The following is a 21,564-nucleotide window of genomic DNA, read 5'->3' as shown; positions in this document are numbered from 1 at the left end:
GAAGCCAACAATCGCAAAGAACTTTTTTCTTTTTTTTTTCCTTGTTTGGGATTGTCGTGCCACTGCGAGCCCTTCTTCTCTGGCGAAGAGCGACGTCGGAGTTTTACAAAGGTTAGAACCTCTGTTTTAAAATGGGTAGTTTATGTCTGATAAGGTGATCATTTTGTGATAAATGTTACTAGCATAGCACTGCCTCATTTTTTTATTTCATTTCGTTTTCACACTCTTTCCTATTGTAATCTCTAACCTTTTACAAATAGGTCATCAATTTTGCACGAAATCGGAAGGGGAATCTATTCACCCATAATCCGGTGAACGTGAAATTGTAACTACAGATCACTGACTTAGATTCCGGCAAACACAAAGACCTATCTATCCCAGTTTGAAGGTATTTCAATCTAGTTAGACGGGTACATCAATCTGTTGTGGAGGTACAATATGTGCATTAACCATGTGAAGAGTTAATCATATAATTATTCACGACACAATTTATATCATTACTTCAAACATTAAGTTTCACCAAATTTAACCCACGATTCAATGCCTCAATAGATTTTAATACAATCTCATCGAACATGAGGCATATAAAAACTAATTCAACCATCAATTCAATCGAAATAACACACTACCCAAATCAAGCACAAATAAAAAAATCCAAATCAATCTCAAATCCATCCAAATTCATTACAACGTTCACTTAATTTATGCTGCTCATTGGAATCTACGGTTTGGAGGTGGACCTTTTAGTATTTTGGCCGTTATTTTACTGCGGTAGCTCTTCACATTATCAAACTCGTCTCCTAGCATTGATGTAACACTCGGAGAACATAAAGACCAATTGGTACTGCAAACGATTGATAACCAATTTGTATTCCTTACCCGATTTATAGATAAATACCATAAGTCCACATTATCCAAATCTCGAATTTATTTAAAAGTTCAATTCAAAATCTATCATGAGTATGTAACAATACATTCCGATAATACATTAGTCCACTAAAAGTATATTACTTAGCAAACTATACCTAAAAATGCAACTTGGGGTACCTAACATAACCGCATTTACCAATCCACAAATATGACTAATTACCGAACAATAGAAAAAAAAAATTAAAAATGCAACTCCAGGTAACTAAAAAAATTTATATTTATAAAATTAACTAAAATCACAAATTAAATAAATAAAATCATCCAAAATTGGTGCCAAAATAAAACATCCAACTTGGTCTACTTGGACAAGTATACGAACAATTTCAAACCCAGTTAACAAATACAACTACACCGATCACCCAGGGCTCCTTAATGCCTAACCGATCGAGGCATACAAACACTGGACCAATGCTTATACCCAAACAATCGAACAAACTACGATATGTCGCAAAAATAAAAAATTGAAAAAGGTCTTACTTTTTCAAGCTTGTCTTTGGGGATGAAAGTGGGTCAGCTGTTTTCTTCACTATTTTTGCACCGATCGGTCGCTACTTGATCACCAGGGTTGGAGAACGTCGGTTCGCCTGAAGATAGAAGAGGTAGGGTTTAACATCAAGATGAGGAGAGTTATGAGAGGTTTTCCTACCTTAATCCCTGTTAAATCGTAGGTAACTGTCTTTTTTTTTAACAATTTTTTTAATTCGCAAAAAAAAGACACAGCCATATTTAACTAGAAGTATATAAAGTTATAATGGCTGTAGAGCAGGAAGTAATGTAGACATATATATTTCAACATTTGAAGTATTGATTAATCTATTTCGTGTACATGTTGCATATACAACGGTGATTGAGAGAAAAATACAAAGGAGTTATAATAAACCTAATTCAATTGGGACTAAATTACAAGTGGATTTTATTGACAATATTTTTAGTCCAACTCTCACATTATTTTATTGTAAGGAGTTTATTGAAAATAAATTGAATAAATTACCATCGTCTGAATTTTATAACATATACCTATTAAATTAAATTTAGTACTACCTCCGTCCGGCTCTAAGAATCTCATCTACTTTTTGCGTGTTGATATTTGAATATTAATTATTATATCAAAACATAGTACAAATTTAAAAAAAATTGCAAAAATACTTCAATTAGTGTCTTATAATACTAATAGAAGGACATTTGTACAAAAAAAAATATATAAATATAATAATATTTTTAATGTTAAATATAATAATGCAAAATGTAAATGTGACTCTTATACGGACGGAGAGAGTATAATTTATCATTAATTAATAAATAATATTCACAATAAAAATAACACTGCAAATATAAAAAATATAGCTACATATAAATCACAATAGTAATGTTTTTCTTTTTTCTTCTTTTTTTTTTTAAATGGTTAATACTTTTTTATATTAATTTTTTTTAACAATGATTTGGGCTAAGAATAATTTAAATTAGTCCAATAGATTATAAAGCCCATTGCACGGAATTGCTATGAATTATATAAGATTTAATTGACATTAATTATTTATTATTATTATTATTTTATTTTTTTGACATAGTATGAAGTTTATAGAAAAATCAGCTTGAATGAAGGAATATATTTTCAAGAGTGGACGCACGTATAAAGAAAAAAAAAATCAATTAGAAGTTTAAATTAGTAAGAAAGATAATTATATTATAATTTATATGAATTTTTAATAAAAAAAAAATCATTCTTTTTCTACATGATTTTAAAAATATGGTTAATTCTACCTTTATTAATTTTGTAAAACTTTACACATAACCCTCAAATGATTAAATTTGATTTGATTGAGATGATCAATACAATTTAATGGGAAGAGATTTTGTGCTGGTAATTTAAATGTTATTATATATTATTAATAGTTATATAATTTAATAAAATAAACTAATATAACTACTTTTAACACTGTCACCATGCGTGTTGATTTTTGAATCGTATACATTATCAAGATACAGTTGAATTGATATTTGAGCTTATTTGAAGAAAAAAGCTTAAGGCTTTGGAGGAAAACCTCCAAAAGAATCCAAAAGAAAGACGCAAAAAGATTTTAGGTCCAAGACCGTTGGAGACCTGAGCCCAAGATGGCCATGATATGGTCGGATACATAGTAAAGATTGTGCCATTAAGAAAAGTCTACGGAGATTTTATTGTGAGCATTAACAAGAAGAAGGATTTATGATAAATATCAAAAGAATAAATAAAGTTTTACGAGGTTTAAGAATGTTTGTGAAATGAGGGTTACAAGGAAATGGATGTGAGAATCAATGATTCATTGAGTTAGAAAGTTACTGTTGAAAATCGCGAGGAGGAGCGAATAAGAGGTCCAACGCCTCCGAGTACCTTGTACAACAGAACTATAAAACATTCGACGTATTCACAGCTTTACAACGTAGTTATCTCGCGGTTATAACAACGGTGTGTGTGCATGCACAAATCGATGGCTGAATAAGTGCAGAAAGCAAAACAACACACCAAGTTTGTTTACTCAGTTCGGTTTTCCAACCTACATCTGGGGGATTCCAATCCAGGAGACTTAACTAAACCAAACACTTGGTTTACACCATATAAGTCACCAAATCGAACTATCCACCTTTCTTCTACCCAAGCTCCATTTAGTTTATACAAACTCTTATGGACTGGTTATTACTGCACCGTAACGACACTAGCAGACCTGCGGCCAAGCTAAGAATAAGGTTGTGTATTGGATGAATGACTCATTCGGCTTCAGCTCCAAGAAATCCTTATTCTCGTCTTCAAATCACCATGGATAAGTTCTCTCAACACACAAACAAATGAAAAGGAAAAATATTATCTAAGTTCTTGTTTGTCTTGCACACATCCAAACATACATGCAAACAAAACATATATACACACACTAGAAGACAAAGTGTGTACAAAGGCAATTAATGCCATGTAGGACAAATGAGATGTCCTCTGTCACGTCTTGCTCCTCTTCCACATGAGACAAGTCCCTTTGTTTAAAAGCACTAAATGCACAACATGTTTGATCCTTGTAAACCTGATTCCTCGACCAGGGCACCGGACAGTGCCAAAACTGAAATACAGAGTAGCTGTGACATCGTGTTAGCATGGTTGTTCATTGCCAAAAATAGCAAAAGGGGGTTTTAGAGTTTTGCTTGTACCAACAGTTACAAATGATGTTAATGAAGCTTTAATGAGAGTGTGGATATATATTAGCATATATGCATATTTACTTGTATCTTGACAACATATATTAATATTAGGTCCATCACGTATATATATCGATGTAACCTTAATTGCCTATTGAGAAAATCAACTGAATTTCTACTTCTAATATGGTATTAGAGTTTCGATTTCTCATCGAAAAACTACCCACACCATCGCCCATCATATCTATATTTTTCTCTTTTTTCAGTTGTCACCACCACCATTGTTCGATGCGTTGCTCGAGACCGTCTTACTACTAACATTTCAATGCAAAGAAGTGGTGTGTGGGGACCACACCTTCTTGACAAAGATTCACATAGTCGGAGAGAACGCCAACGCGTGTGAGCGTGTGTCGCAGCCATCACTAGAGATTTTTTTACTGGAATTTTCAAAATTTAATTTCACGTCTCATGGTATAATTTACTTTTTAGTTTGGGTAGTATTTTGTGTTTGATTGTCTTTATTTATTCTAGTTTGATTTGGTTTTCTATCGGATGCTTATGCTTATGCTTTTGCTTTTGCTTTTGTGATTTTTATTTTTAAATCTGGGAATTATCTGCAGTATGAAAAAGATGGATAATTATAGCTTGTGGACAAAATTGATGATTTTTTTTTTCATAAAAAACAAGTTGTGGCGGATTGTTACGGGGATGTGGTTGCTCATGTTAGTCCTCTTTGTGTTGGGGAAGTCGCCCTTGATCCAAAATATATGAAAACATATATTGAAAATTTGGAGGATTGAGACAGTAAAAACCACTAGATTATTATCTAGTTACACAATATATCCACTTCCGCAATACAAGTTCAACTTGCTCCATTTGAAACTGCTAAGACATCTTGACATTTTTTGGAAGTTCACTTTTGCGCTATTGGTTTAGCACACTACTACAAACTTTGGAGTACTCTTTATAGTCTGAAATAGAAACTGAGAGACTCAGTCAACAACTTTCTTGCTTAGGTGCAACCTATTTGGCATCACTTAGATCAAGCTGAGATTGGTATGAAAATCTACACCTTATTCAGATTTTAATGGCCCTTTGTCCATAGTATGAGGCACTTTGTGCTCTTTGTTACATTAACATCTGCTTCCTATGTTGAATGCCGCTATTCATGAGAGTCTTTTTGAAGAAAATTGTCTTCATTTGGATAAGACTTCTCGGGATGATTCTGCATTAGTTTTCACCACACGATACACTAGCTAGGGTTGTCAAATTAAGTGCAAGCGATGTCAGTTCTCTGATCATGATTTTGGTCATTGTCCTAAAGTGGAGTCTCATTTCTGTCATGCTTTAGAACATACTACAAAGCATTGTCTTACTAATTTGTCTCGATCTAATGAAGTTCATTATAGACCTCGGCACACTTGTGGATCCCGTCAGTTTGGTGTCTCATTCGCCACAACCTTTGCCACACCTGAGTCCGTGCCTCCTACTATTCAGGACCTGAAAGACCTCCTTAAATAGTTTATTTCTTCCAATAGTGCCATGTGTACCATATCGGGTAAAATCCATTGGTATTTTAATTGTGCATGTAGTAACCATCTGACCTTCGATATACACATTATGCCATCTCATATCCATCCTCTACTACCTCCCTACCCATATGTCCATTCCTTATCCCTCTCTGATACGTACTACATTTTCCAATTAACGATGAACTTAATCATGTTGGTCAATAGTTGACCAGGATCTTACTATGATATTTTTCTCTTTTGGCATACAGTTTTAGGATTTGCAAAACTAGAGGACTTTTGGGCTAGATCGAAAAGCGAGATGCTTATTTGAGCTCGAATTACTCTAGTTTCTTTGTCTTTCCATTTATGTTTCTTCTACCTCTACATTGTCTTTTCTCCAATAACATCACCATCTAAGTCGTCCTCCAATAAATTTAGGTCTCTAACTAGTAAAGGTCTTTTGGATTTTGTCAAATTTGAGTCGTTTAATTGTGTTAATTATTCATTGGGAAAAAAATCCTTATTGTTGGTTTTACATAGTACCTTTGTTGCACAAAAACCCTTTTCATTGATTCATTCTGATATTCGGGGACCTTACCCTGCTGCCTCTATGAATGAGTTTTGTTATTTTATACTTTATATGGATGACTATTCTTACTTTACATAGATTTAATTTATGCAAAAGCATTTCGAACTCTATTCTATTTGTACACATTTTTCTCAAATGATCCACATTCAATTTTTATGCACCATTCAAACTATTCGAACAAATAACGCCTTTAAGTATACAAATTCCTCTTTTTTTTTTCTTTTTTTTTTATGTATGATTAGAATACAATTGTCCAACGCGCTTGTCCATATATTTTCCAACGTTATGTTCATTTTGAAAGTAAACACCATCATATCCTTGATATTATTCATGCCCTTCTATTGTTTGTTTCTTGTCTAGATCGCTTTTGGGAGGAAACCGCACTTACTGTTGTCTATACAATAAACTACATTTTTTCCTTTGCTATGGATAATGTCAATCCTTTTGAGAAATTATTAAAGTGATTCCTGATTATAGTCTCTTTCATCCTTTTGGTTTTTTTAGTTTTCTCTTTTTGTTTCCTCATGAGCTTACGACGTTAGAACCTTGTGCACGTTTGTGCTGTTTCCTGGGGTATGGTGTAGAACATAAGAGTTATCCTTATTGGGATCCTATTTCTAATTGATTACGTATTTCTCACTATGTCATATTTTGGGAGCATACTAAGTTCACTTTCTTGTCAAAATTTTGAGTTCCCTATTTCCATATATCTATATTCTTTATTTTCCCCTAACATTCATTGTTTTCTTTTGATGCTGCGATCTCATTTCTAGCACCCAAAGTCATCTCGGTTGCATATCTTGAACTGACATTGACTCATGATTCTAATCCAACACCACTATCTAAGCCCGATAGTGCTCTATCCTCTATCCCTACTTCTACTCCTTGGTGCTTCATTTGGATCAGTCACCTTTGTACTAGTCTACTTAATTACCATTGTTACTTTTCTACCTTGTGCTAGTTATTCCCAAATTACCTCTGCACCGGAGGATCAAGAAAAAAATGACATTCACATGTCCCTTTAGCAACTTTGCTTATAAAAGAATATCTTTTGGCTTGTGCAATGCCCCTGCGACATTTCGACGATGTATGGTATAAATATTTTCTGAATGTGTAAGAAAGATTATTGAGGTTTTCATAGATGATTTCAGTATATATGCAGATGACTTTGACACTTGTTTAGATAATTTGGTTTTCATCTTGAGAAGGTGTAGAGAAACCAAGTTAATGTTTAATTGAGAAAAAATCCACTTTATGGTAAAAGAAGGTATAGTTCTCGGTCACTTAGTTTCATCTAGAGGAATAGAGGTAGATAAAGCCAAGGTTGATATTATCGTTGCTTTATCATATTCCACTTCGGTGAGGGATTTGACGCTCTTTCTTAGGTCATGTAGTTTCATCTAGAGGATAGAGGTAGATAAAGCCAAGGTTGATATTATCGCTGCTTTACCATATTCCACTTCGGTGAGGGATTTGACGCTCTTTCTTAGGTCATGTAGGATTTTATCATTGGTTCATTAAAGATTTTTTAAGGTGGCTGCTCTTCTCTTTTCCGATTGTTACAAAAGGATATTTAATTTTAGTTCGATAAAAAGGGTAAAATGGCATTTGATAAAGATTAAGTAGTTTTTGACATTAAGTGTGAGCAAAATATCCGAAATCCTAAAATCTGATCCAAACCAAACCAAAATTTAAAATTTGGTTCGGTTTTTTCGAATCTTCGGATTGGTTCAGATTGAAAATTAAATAAATTTTGGATTTTTGGATCGGTATATTAAAAATTCGAACCAACTCATAATCCGAAATATAATATTTAATATTATATATTTAATATGTTCATAAAAATAAAAACTCAATTAGTAATTATGTTTTAATATACTTATTTGATTTATTATATATGTAATATTATAAAACAATTATAAAAATACAAAATAAAACTAAAATTTAAAATAATAAAAATATTAGAATTTTGAATTATTTGAGATTTTTCGGTTTTTTTTGAATTGGCTTTTTCAAAAAATCAAATTTTCAGATCGGTTCAGATTTGGCAAAATCCGAACCGAAATCCGAATGCTCACCCTAGTTGACATCCCCACCCATTATTCAATCACCAAATTAGGATTTACCTTTTGAGGTCATGTGCAATGCAAGCGACACAATAGGGGGGGGGGGGTTGTGCCTGGACTGCGGAATGGAAAGATTCTATAGGCAATCTACTATGCATCAAAGGCACTCAGTGGAGCCCAATTGAACTACTCACTACTAAAAAAGAACTTCTAGTTGTTTTTGCTTTAAAGAAGTTTAGATCTTATTTTTTGGGTACTAAAGCAATTGTATTTTTTGATCATGTAGCCTTGAGGAACCTAATGATGAAGAAGGAAAGCAAGTCAAGGCTTATACGATAGATATTACTTTTACAAGAATTTGATGTTCATATTTGAGACAAAAAGGGAAGTGAAAGTTTGGTAGCTAACTATTTAAGTTGTCTTCCTACGGTTTATGATGAAATAATTACATTTAAGGGAGCATTTTCCGGATGAGCAATTACTTACAATTTCTTGTTCTTCCCTTTGGTATGTTGATTTAGTGAATTATTTGGTCACTAACAAATTTCCTACAGGGTGGAAAAAGGCGAAGAAGGCCAAGCTGAAAAGTGATGCAAAATACTATGTTTGAGATAACCCCTACTTGTGGAAACGATGTGGGGGCCAAGTTATTAGATGTTGCGTCAAAGAAGGTGAGTATGAGTCTATTATGAAGTTTTTTCATTCATTGGAATGTGGAGTTTATTTTGGCTCCCAAGAGATTGTAAAAAAGGTACTAGATAGTGGATTTTATTTGTCAAATGTCAAAGGGTAGGCAATATTTCTGCTAGAAACCAAATGCCTCTAACAGCAATATTATTTTTTGAATTTTTTGATGTGTGGGGTATAGAATTTATGGGTCCGTTTCCACTTTCACATAGTTTTTTTGTATATGATACTTTCTATTGGCTATGTGTCCAAGTGGGTGGAAGCAAATGCCACCCGAACTAACGATTCAAAGGTTGTTGCAGATTTTCTAAAGTCTTCGATTTTCCCTTTTTTTGGAATGCCTAAGGAGATTGTAAGTGATCCGGGGTCACACTTTTGTAATAAATATTTCAGCTTTGTTTTGAGGTTTGTAGTTCTTCAAAAGGTCTCAACATCATACCATCTGCAAACAAACAAGTAAGCAGATGTTTCCAATCTAAAGATAAAGTGAATTCTGGAAAAAATGGTGAGGCCGGATAGGAAAAATTGGAGTTTACTTTTACAAGATGCATTATGGGCGTATAGAAATGGATATGAAACTCCACTCCAGATGTCGCCCTAGAAGTTAGTCTTTGGTAAGCCTTATCATTTACCTGTTGAACTTGAACATAGAACATTTTGGGTTATTAAAGAGTGTACAAGTATTTGAACAAAAATGAAAAATGTAGAAAATGATAGTTGCAAAAATTGTAAGAAATTTGAAATGAAGCTTACGAGAATGCTATGATTTACAAAGAAAAGGATTTTAAGATCAAAAGATTACAATGGAGGATTTTAAGGTTGGCCAAAAGGCTTTGTTTTATTATTCTCGCCTTAGGTTTTTTTTAGGGTAAGCTTTGTTCTCATTGAATTGGTCAATTTTTGGTTACTAATATGTTCCATATCGTACAATTGAGATTCAAAATTAAGTATGGATAAAAGATCTGCTATGAATGGACATTGTCTTAAACATTATTGTGAGGGATACCAGAGCAAAGAAGTGGGGTGTGTAGTTCTATTTCTGCCACGTGATTAACTTAAGAGTCGTTATGTCTAGCCAAAGATAATAAACAAAGACGTTTTTTGGGAGACAACTCAAGTGTTTTAATTTTATTTTGCGTGTTTTGAGTTTTTTTGTGTATTCTAAATTAGTTTCATGCCCTTGTTTTTGGTGTTTTGATGGAAGGTAAATTTCTATGGTTTGATGAAGGAAAGTGGGAACGGTTTATAGGTTTGACCACACCTAAAAGTGTGCTGAGATTGATGAGAGAGTGAAAGATTAGGAAAACTTATCAGAACGTAAACCTCCTTAGTTGTGACCATGGATAAATCGCACTTAAAGGCTTAATGAAGTGGTGAATATTAAAAGTTAAGCAAATCTAAAAAATTTGTTAGGCGTGATCATTCTTAAAGAATATTTACATTATGGAAAATAGCATTAAAAAAGAGATATTTTATTTGGAATTTTTAAAAATTAAAATTTTGTTTATTTATTATTTTCCTAAATCCCCAATTAATCCGAGATTTTATTTGGAATATTTATTATTAATTATTCCCGTTCACACTCCAGCGCCGCCCTTGGATTCAAAGTTTAGCACTGCTGCTCGAGTTCAGCACTATTCGGACCGCCATCCGCCGCTTACGATGCGGCTACCGGTAGTCTCCTCCACTCAACCTTGAGCCGTGCTGCCCCGCCTAGGTTGAACTCGACATCATTGGCCCTGCTCGGTGTCCAGCATCGCCGCTCGACCTCACCAGTTCACCGTTTCTCTTGTTGTTCGATCGCACCATTCACCGCCACAGTGAAGCCACTGCCCACTCCTCAACATCCAATCGATGCACATTCGTCTCCCGGTCCTCAACGTCTGGTCGTCATCTGACCCTAGTCGTTCTGACGCACTGATGCCATCCGATGTCCACTGCTTTTTTCTGTCTCACCACTTCGTTTTTTCGAGGAAGTTATCATATATTAGTCTCTACTATTTTCTATACTACATTGATAATTTCTGAGATTAGTGTGAATTTGGTAGATTTTGAATTGGGCAAGTTTTTGTCAAGTTTATTTGATGAAATTGATGAATGCTTGATAGATGTTTGGAAATGATATGTTGGTTTTGAAATTTTTGATTGAAGTCTGAATTTCTATGCCTGTTATTGGTGTCGGGACATAATTGCTAGTGTTTATGCTCTTTGGAGTTCATTAACTTGTAATTTGGTTGTTGATTTCTCTTGCATTCAGACAACATGGGAAAAGTATGTGCTTTCCTACGGCATCTCTAAAGGTTCCAATTGCCACCGGTCTAAAAACCACTTCAAAACTTGGAAGACAAGGAATAACTAAGGCATCGATCTCAAAGGGCAAAATATCAATCTCTATGTTTGTCCTTGAATTGCTTGAGCAATTTGATGTCATGCAACAAGATGTTATTAGAATTCGCTTGCTGGATAAAGTGTTTAAGCTTTCTTTAGCCTAACTTAATTTATATCTAGGTTTTGTATCTTTAGATGAATGATTGGTTGCGCAGTCAATCAAATAATTCACTTACTTTGTGATCACAAATTAATGTGATACATGGGAAGGGACCGTCTCCACATGGATTGCATAATTGAATCTTTTGTATTCTAATATAATAAATTAAAAGGGGGATTTTTCTCTTATTATCTAATGAAGACAAAATGATAAAACAATAAAAATAACGGAAAATTGGTTACCGATGAGATGTCTGGCTTAAGGGATGATGCAGTTATGGTACTTGTGTTTTATCATCAATTGAATAAAGTTAGTTCTTATTAAACTATCAATAAATTGGTTATAGTTATCAACAAGCTCTGACAACTAGTTTTTCCTTATAGTGTAGGTAATTTAGGTACACCTGTTAATTATCCTTATTAAGCTAATAAACCTAGGTACGCTAATAGTAAACATTACCTAATCACATTCTAATCTAGAAAAATACAATTCAAAATAATTACTACCTAAGAGGAGCAATTAAATGTGATTGCCTAACCCCTGGAAATGAACTATTCAACACGGTTGTCACCTATTCAAGTGCGAATATAATTATGGATATCCTACTTGAATTGACTTTAGATTATAAGACCAATTTAAATATTTTTGTAAAAATATCCAATTAATTTAACAATCACAAACACTATTATCAGAATTAGACAAATATTGACAATTAAAAAAACTTTTATAAAGAAAGTCAAGAATATTCAGAACACAAGAACCAAAATATTGTCATATCTCAAATCAACAAAGTATCTACTTCATAATCAAATAGGAAAGAAGAATAAAGATAAAGTCATAGTTTGAAGGAAAATCTTCTTTATCGATTCGCTCACGCGCGATCTATGAATCTGTCAGTCTCCTGCTCCTACGCGTGTCTGCACTGCTTTTGGCCATCCTCTTCGTCTCTGCATGTAGGTTTCTCTTTTTTCTTATGGTTTTGCCCTATTTTTGTACCAATTGAGATTTTGGGCCTTCGATTAAATTCTTATGTCAGAAGGGTGGGGTTAGTCATGGCCATGACTAACTTGATTGTCCAAGGCTGATTTTTTTTCCTTTATTTTTCTCCAAATTCACCAATTTTGCTTTATCTCTTCTGCATGTTGGAAATAAACAATACCCACAGAAATTAGGTAGAATCCAATCAAAATCAATCAAATATCGCATATGATATGAACATAAAACGCATGCATTTTCGAGTGATCAATTCTCCCCACACTATATCATTCGTGCTTTCAAGCATGGATTTGAAAGGTTGTCATCTCTTACACGTTTTCATCTCTTCGACAATCCTTTTTTTTCTCTTACATGTTGTCATCTCTTCAGTTGGTCTTTTCTCCAAATGCTTTGTTAATGCAATTTTTTGTTTATTCTCATCACCAAATTCAAAGGTTTCTTGCACTACAAGATTGATAATATTAATAGAATATACCTATTCAGATTCAACAGGACATTTGATGGGAATAAAAATATCAAAATGAAATTATTCTCCATCAAACTCCAAGGTAGGTGTGCCTTTTTTGACATCTATCTTTGTTCCTGCAGTGCACATAAAAGGTCTTACTAACAAAAAAAGCGGTGGATTAAAGCAATGTGCATCATGCATATCCAGAATATAAAAATCAACACAAAGAATTTAATCATTCACTTGAACTAGTACATCTTCTATCATAACATCAGGATAAGCATTAGTTCGATCAACAAGTTGAATAATAATTCTTGTTTTTTTTAGAGGCCCTAGATTTAAAAAGTCGTATTGATTGTGGCATGGCATTAATGGAAGCTCCTAGATCTAGTATAGCCTTCGTTATCTCATTTTTCCAATCTTACAAGGGATAGAAAACATACCTGGATCACCTATTTAAGTCGTACCTTTCTTTTAAGAACAACATAAATGTTCTCACCCGCTATAATGTACTCATCTCCTTGAAACTTCTCTTGTTGATGCACAGTTCTTTCAGAAATCTTGCATACTTGGGGATTTGGTTGATAGCTTTAAGGAGCGGATATTAAGTTCCACCTTCTTGAATATCTTCATCATCTCCCTTCCCTTGTTTGCCTTTTGTGGTTTCTTCAAACCTGTCGGGAAAAGAAGCCGATTTAATTGTAGTATGAAGAATATAATTAGGATGTACCTTTTCGTGGATCTCAAGTTTCCTTTCAATCTTCTTTTCAATTTGCTCTTCGCTTTGCTCATTTGAGATAGGAGATGGACCATCCAATTTCTTCCTATTAGGGAGTGTTATAACACTTATATTCTTTGGATTAGGTCAGGAAAAACATTCAATCATCGTGTCATTGGAAATAGTGATGGCACTGACGTTTGCTGGATTTGGCTCAGGTTGAGAGGGCCACTTTCCTCTTTCATGTAGTTGTCTTACCTCCTCTGACACTTGATTAATCTGACTTTGTAACTTTTCAACGGTCAATCTCATCTCTTGCTGGAACTTTTTTATCTCTTGTTGAAATTGCAGGGTAGTGGTAGCTATAAACTTCACCAAGTCTTCCAAAGATGGATTAGAGTTGCTTGTGGGTACTTGGGGCAATTTTTTCTCATAGAAACAAGGATTTTGTATATGCTGTGTAGCTCCAAATGGTTGAGGACCATTAATTTGTTGTGCATTTTCATAAAACAGGTTCGGATGAGCTCTCTAGCCTGGATTGTATGTGTTGGAGATTGTACACTATATGTCTACTCGCACCATTATTTTCAGCATTTACATCCACTACATAGCCTTCTTGGAGGGTCGGGCATGCATCTGTAAGGTGACCTGCACTTGTGCATATTCCACATGCTTTAACTTAGACACAAGGGTTAGATTTTTGTACGACCATTTTGCGAACAGAGCTCGTCAACTCAGAAAATTGTTGTTGCATGGATTGGATAGAATGGTCATTACTGTTTCCGCTTGTCTATCCAACATCCCTCGAACCAATCTGCTTTGTGTTCTCAATCATCGTAACAATAAGATCCTAGGCTTTTGCTGGCATGTTATTCACTAGAGCTCCACCACTCGCAGCGTCGATAATGTTCCTGTCCATCAGTGACAAACCATCATAGAAGTATTGAATCAATAATTATGGATGAATTTGATGTTGTGGATATTTAATGATAAGCTTATTAAATTGCTCCCAATATTCATGGAAAATTTCACCTGATTCTTGCTTAATACCTCATATTTCATTCCTCATAATCGCAATTCTGGAAGCCGAAAAGTAATTCTCCATAAATATCTTCTTCATGTTATTCCACGTGTCGATGCTTCCAGGTGGGAGATAATAGAGCCAATCCTTTGTTGCATCTTTGAGTAAGAATGGGAAACCTCTGAGCTTGATCTGCTTATTTGTAACACCTGGAAGTTTTATGTTGGAGTATACCACGTCAAATTATTGCAAGTGCTTGTGCAGTTCTTCGCCTACAAGTCCATGAAAAGAAGGCAGTAAATGAATCAAGCCAGATTTTAGTTCAAAGAAGTAGCGTTATTTAGAATTGGAAAGTTAATGCATAAGGGCTATTGCATCAAGTTACGAGCAACCAACTCCTTTAAAGTGTGGTTATCCTCAGCCATGACAGTTTCTTGATTACTTTCAGAGTCGCTATAGCTAGGGATTTTGAGGTGGCTCAAATAAAGCTAGATTTCCAACTTAAGGAGCTTTTCGTTGTCTAGATTCCTTTCGCAACTTTTGCTCAATCTTTTCGATCTCAATATTGAATATTAGTTCACCTATACGAGAAAAACAAGGCATAAACATGAGGATATAGGAAAATAAAGCAAATAAATAACAAAAAATAGTAAAACAAAGCGCCAATCCCTGGAAATGGCGCCAAAAAATTGACCGGTTGTAGGGTCAATTAAATAATTCACCTACTATGTGATCATAAATTAATGTAATACAGGGGAAGAGATTGTCTCCACAAGAATTGTGTCACTCTTTTTTATTCTAATGTAATAAATTAAAAGGGGGATTTTTTTATTATCTAATGAAGACAAAATAACAAATCAATTAAATTAACGGAGAACTAGCTATCGACGGGATGTCTTGCTTAAGGGATGATGCAATTATAGTACTTGTGTTTTATCATTAATTCAATAAACTTAGTTCTTATTTATGATAAAAACATATATTTTCATATATTTTATAATTAAATTATAAAATATAAGCAATATTTTGGATAAATATCTAATAATTTTGGTGTGATCTTGATTTGTGCTTGGTTGGAGTAATTTAAAATAATCACGCCATTCTCCGGATCAAACAAGAGAAAATCGTGTGATTGATTGTACGCACTAAGGGAAGTCTTGATTTAAGAGGATGGTGGGGTGATTTTAGGCTTAAAGATGGAACGAGACTTGATTGAAGGCATGAAAATGAAAAAGAGCAATTAAAGGAGTTAATTGAATATTTACCGTCTATAAAAAAGGGGATTAAGGCTTTAGATGGGATATCATGATTTACACATGCATTTCATATCTCGAGGATTTGGAAGCAATAGAATGAGAAGAGGCGCCGGAAGATCGTCATTATCATTATTTATCCCTTTATTTATTTAGTATGAGTAGCTAGTTTCTCTTGTTCTAATCCAAGGTTGAATTTAGATTTTAGATTCGAATTTTTAAGATTATGTTTTGATTTGAATTGAATCTTGTTAATTAAATTGATATTTATATGATTTTTGTGATGCCTGCCCATAATTGTTTTATTTAATCTTTTATCGCGGCCTGATTTTAGATTGGTTTAGCAATTGTGTGCCAATCGAACATTTGCATCCGTAATTGTCCACTTGTTTGATAAAGTGGTAAATAGGTTAACAAGCTTAGCCTAGAAATTGCATGATCAAATAATTTAATCTTTTCGTAATTGATTGAATATTTGAATTGGGTTTTTCTCGTACTCTTTTCAATTGAAGAAATTAATTTATGGTCGTACCTAAATTATTTCTTTGATTAGGGATGGGGTCAATCGGTCGTACCATTTCCGCCAATAAAGTAAGGAAAAATTGGGCATTATGATCGTATCTAATGCCTATAACCAATTTATCAATTTAATAACAAGATTAGTTACAACCAATGATAGGATCTTTAATCCGGTTTTTTATTCACTCATTGGACTAAAAATTTAATCTCTTTGCAATCTAACTTTTCGTCGCTTATTTTAATTACCTTAGTTGAAATTGCTAATCTCTCCCCCCTAATACTTGAAATTGTGATAAAACAAGAATTAAATCTCACAGTCCTTGTGGATCGACCTCGGTACTACTTGCTTTGCCGCAATTGTGGTGTTGGAGTATTTTTATTGTAAACACCAAGGCTACCAATTAAACTATCAATAAATTGGTTATATTTATCAACAAGGTCTGACAACTAGTTTTTCCTTACAGTGTAGGTAATTAAGGTATGTCCGTCAACTACCCCTAATTAAGCTAATAAACCTAGATACGTCCATATAAAATATTGCCTAATCGCATCCTAATATAGAAAAAACCCAATTAAAAAAATTACTACCTAAGAAGAGCAATTAGATTTGATTGCCTAACCCTAATCCCTGGAAATGAACCATTCAACAAGGTTGTCACCTATTCAAGTGCGAATATAATTACGGATATCCTACCTGAATTGACATTAAATTATCATACAAATATAAATGTCGGTACTAGAATATCCAATCAATCTAACAATCCCAAATCCTATTCTCAAAATTGGACTAATATTGAAAATAAAAAAGAACTTTTACAAAGAAAGTCAGGAATCTTCATAACACAAGAACCAAAACATTATCATCCCTCAAAACAACAAAGTATCTACTCCATAATCAAATAACAAAGAACAATAAAGAATAATAAAGTCATAGTCTGAAGGGAAATCTTCTCTATCAATTCGCTCATGCGCGATCTATGAATATGTCAGTCTCTTGCTCATACGCGTGTTTGCACTGCTTCTGGCCGTCCTCTCTGTCTCTGCGTGTAGCTCTCTCTTTTTTCTTATAGTTTTTCCATATTTTTGTAGCATTTCGGCTTTGGGCCTTCAATTAAATTTCCACGTCAGAAGGGTGGGGTTAGTCACGGCCATGACTAACTTGATTGTCCAAGGCTGATTTTTTTCGTTTATTTTTCTCCAAATTCACCAATTTTGCTTTTTCTCTCATGCATGTCGGAAATAAACAATATGCACAGAAATTAGGTAAAATCCAATCAAAATTAATCAAATATCGCATATGATATGAAAATAAAATGCATGCGATTTCTAATTATCAATGAACTTCAGGATGAAACTTTCAGTACTGTTGTACGTGCTTTTGCTGAGCCATTTGCTCTTTCATTTGGGAGATTGTGGAGTAAATTTTCAGTAGATGAGAAAACTTATTTTGATGATAATATGACTGCCCATAAACTGAAGGGCCATGCCTTTGTTATATCCAACATTCTATCGCTTAATCTATTTTAGGGCGAATGGGTACCTCTAGTATTGTGACTAAAACGGAGTTTTTCTTTTATGGTGCATAACTGACAACATCAGGGTTAATCTAGGTTTTTGTTTGGCTATCCGATTTAGTGAAGTTTTTTTTTTTTTTTAAAAAAAAAGATTTAATTGGTCTTTCATTCGGTACTATTATTGCACTTAGTTTGAGTGTTCTTTCTAGTCTTGATGCTTCTTTTTGTTTTCAGGTTGCACCCCCCTTAAGTGGGGCGCATAGAATACTTGGACATGATGCTATTGTTTCACATGGGAATAATTAAAAAGGACAACACTAGATATCACTTTGTTCTCTAGTGGCAACGTTTGTCCCGTACGGTTGTGATGCAGTTTGATGATGACCAAGAGGAGCCCCTGCTGATGATTTTGATGAGGATGGAGTTGCTTTGAGATCCACCACTAGCCTTACCTTACAGGCATTTACTGCGGATATTGAAATATTGAAGCATGACAATGTTTAACTTCGTATCAAAGTTGTTGAGTTTAAACTAGTCAGCGGCCCTTCAAGAAAAATTGGACACTACCAAGAGTGCAACACATTTCCTCTGGGTATTTTGTAAAACACTACTTCAAATGCACATAAATTTCATTCTACTTAAAAAAAAAAAAAAAGAATAATGCACTTCATTTAGGAAAACCAACAAAATATATATGTAATAATAAATAGAAAATAAATGATAAAATAGAAGTAAAAAATTTGCAAGTTTTAATTAGGGCAGACGAAAAAAAAAATGCCTTCAATACATCTCCTTGCCTTCAATGTACATCTCCTTGCCTTCAATAGGTGTTTGATTTGATATTTTGAGGGGGAAAAAATTGGATGAATAGTATAAATTCAATCCAATCCCCCAAACAAACACATTATTAACGCTACTTATTTATATCTATATAAAATTTCATTCTATTTAAAAAAGAAAGACATAATACATCTCATTTAGGAAATATATATATACTTTTTCTATCGTAACTCAAAATATCATTCTTACAATTTTCGTTTGTCCTATTTAAAAGTATCTATTTTTTATTTTAGTAAAATAGATCATATATTAATACTCAAATATTTTTAAATTTTATTTAAATTACAAAAATACTATTATATATATAATTACTTTATACATAAAATCGAATGACAAAATTGTCAAAAATTTTTTACACACTTTCATTAACTAATAAAATACTTTTATTTCTTAATTTATTCTAAAATTTCAAAAGAATATGTTAAGTAGGACTCGGACGGAGTATGTAATAATAAATAAATAAAGAAGATAAAATAAAAATTTAAAATTTGCCAGTTTTAATTAGAGAAATAAAAATAAAAAATAAAAAATGCCAGCAATAAAAATCTCCCCAAAAATCTTTAATTGACATTATAGAAGTATTAAATGTGAATTTCAGTAACGAAGGATTTTTGGGCTTCAAATATAGAGATAAGAATAACTGATACATCCATTAGATTAGAAGAGCCTAATCCGATGCCGAAACCACTGTAACTAATACTTTAAATTATACTAATTCACCAATAAGTTTAATAAACATTTAGTCATTTAATCATTTCATTTGTCAAAATTATGTTGTTATTATTAATATTATTATTATTATTATTATTTTTGTTCACTAAACTATAAATTTATGATAAATTATACATCCTCTTAAATTTTAGTAAAAATGCACAAAATATTATGTGTTTTATTTATTGCATTAAACTTTCTTATGTTAATGGAAAGTTTACACGAAACATTCTCTTTGTCCAAAATTGATGTTTGGTTTCAGATAAAAACCTAAATTACACAAGTTTTATACAAAAAAAAAATATATAAAATATTTTATATAATTTTGTTGAATAAACTAAATAAATAAATAATTGATCAACTATTTCTTTTTATAATTTTTGTAAAAATTAGATAGCAATTTCTCTACTATACAACAAAGGATTAATCAATTATTTATTTATTTATTTTATTCAAAATAAATATTTAAAAATATTTTATATTTTTTATTTGTATAAAATACGTTTAATTTTGTCTTTATTTAGAACCAAATATCAATTTTGGACAAAAAAGTGTTTCGTGCAAATTTTACATTAAGACAAGGAGTTTCATGCAATAAATAAAACACATGATGCTTTTTGCATTTCTAATAAACCACGAGGGCGTATTATATAATTTACCCTGAATTTATTTATAGTAAATAATTTTATCCATTCAAAATTTATTAATTACCTTTATTTTAGCAAATAATAATCAATTTGTTACTATTTTTTCAATTTACTCCACCTTATTTAACAATCATTTAATAAAAGGGAAACTGAATTTTTAGTTTCGTAATCGTACCATTTTATCATTTTAGTCACGTAATTAGAGTTTGTCGCAAACTAGTCCCATAAGTAAAAAATTTTAGCACTTTTAGTCATTCGGCATTAGAGATACCTATGTGACACCTGCGTGGCTCGCCGGACGGCACATGTCCGCCAGGTCCACGACATCTAGAGGACACGTAGATTTTTTTTTTCTTTAATTAAATTTTTTTTATATATATTTGCTATTTAGTCCAATTGGACCAAATACAAAAGCAACAAAAGTTCAAAATTTTTTCACTTACGGGACTAGTATGCAACCATTTATAATTACGAGACTAAAATGATAAAGAGGTCCATTTACGGAACTAAAAAATCATTTTACCCTTAATATAAGTATTTAAGAAGTGTATAAGTAAAAATAATTATTGTATAATAAAACTAATTATACATTAAGATTAAGATAACTATATAGTATAATTAAGAATAAAAAAATTACATATTATGAAATTTAAAATATGATCAAAATGTATAAGTATATTTTCTAAAAAAATAAATAATATAAGACGAATGAAATAAAAATAATGAGCGAAAAAAGTGGGACTGATTAAGTATTACAATAACTTTTGACTATTCAAGAATGCCAAAATACATTTTTCCTTTGTATTCTTTTTCCATATTTTTTACTATTCAATTTTACAATTATTTATAATGATATACTTATTATATATTATCATAAAATATCATAATGAAATATAATTTAAATCAAAGTTAAAATTCAAAACTCAAACAAAAGTGCAAGGAAATATTAATCTACACGTAATTGAAGAATGTGAATGAGGAGATATGTGCCTGTTATTCATGTTTTTGGGGTGAGTTAGGTATTGCTCTTTTTGAATATGTTTCTTTTTTTAAAAAAAATAAATAATGTTATACGATGCACATACGTGGACAATACATATATGTTGTGTGGATGCAACCGATAGTGTAATTTCATGGGCTATATAAATGATTTGTTCTTTTTCATTAAAAAAAAAAAAGACGGTACAATTTGTTATATATATAGCTGTTATTTGTCAAAATAATATATTCAACTTCATTTTGCATTGTCTCTTTCTTTTTCTCTGTAATTCCCCAACATCAATCATCATTACTACCTTACATATATATATACATACATATATATATATATATTAAATACTAACATATAATATTATTACACCTACCGCATATACATATATATACACTAATTATATTATAATAATATTAATATCATACAAAATAGTGATTAACAGTATGGATAATTAATATTCCTATTCGTTATTT

At 32.4% G+C, this 21,564-nt stretch overlaps 1 non-coding gene across 1 annotated transcript; it reads left to right on the top strand.

The window, feature by feature from the left end:
- Positions 1–14,560: 14,560 nt before the first annotated feature.
- Positions 14,561–14,667, top strand: LOC127241561 (small nucleolar RNA R71). Its single transcript, XR_007836558.1, has one exon. It is a non-coding gene; the product is annotated as a small nucleolar RNA R71 (small nucleolar RNA).
- The last annotated feature ends 6,897 nt before the right edge of the window (positions 14,668–21,564 follow it).

The sequence above is a fragment of the Andrographis paniculata genome, unplaced genomic scaffold, assembly GCF_009805555.1.
Source record: "Andrographis paniculata isolate CXL003 unplaced genomic scaffold, ASM980555v1 Contig82END, whole genome shotgun sequence".
NCBI lineage: Eukaryota > Viridiplantae > Streptophyta > Magnoliopsida > Lamiales > Acanthaceae > Andrographis > Andrographis paniculata.
This window is presented reverse-complemented; position numbering and strand designations above follow the sequence as displayed.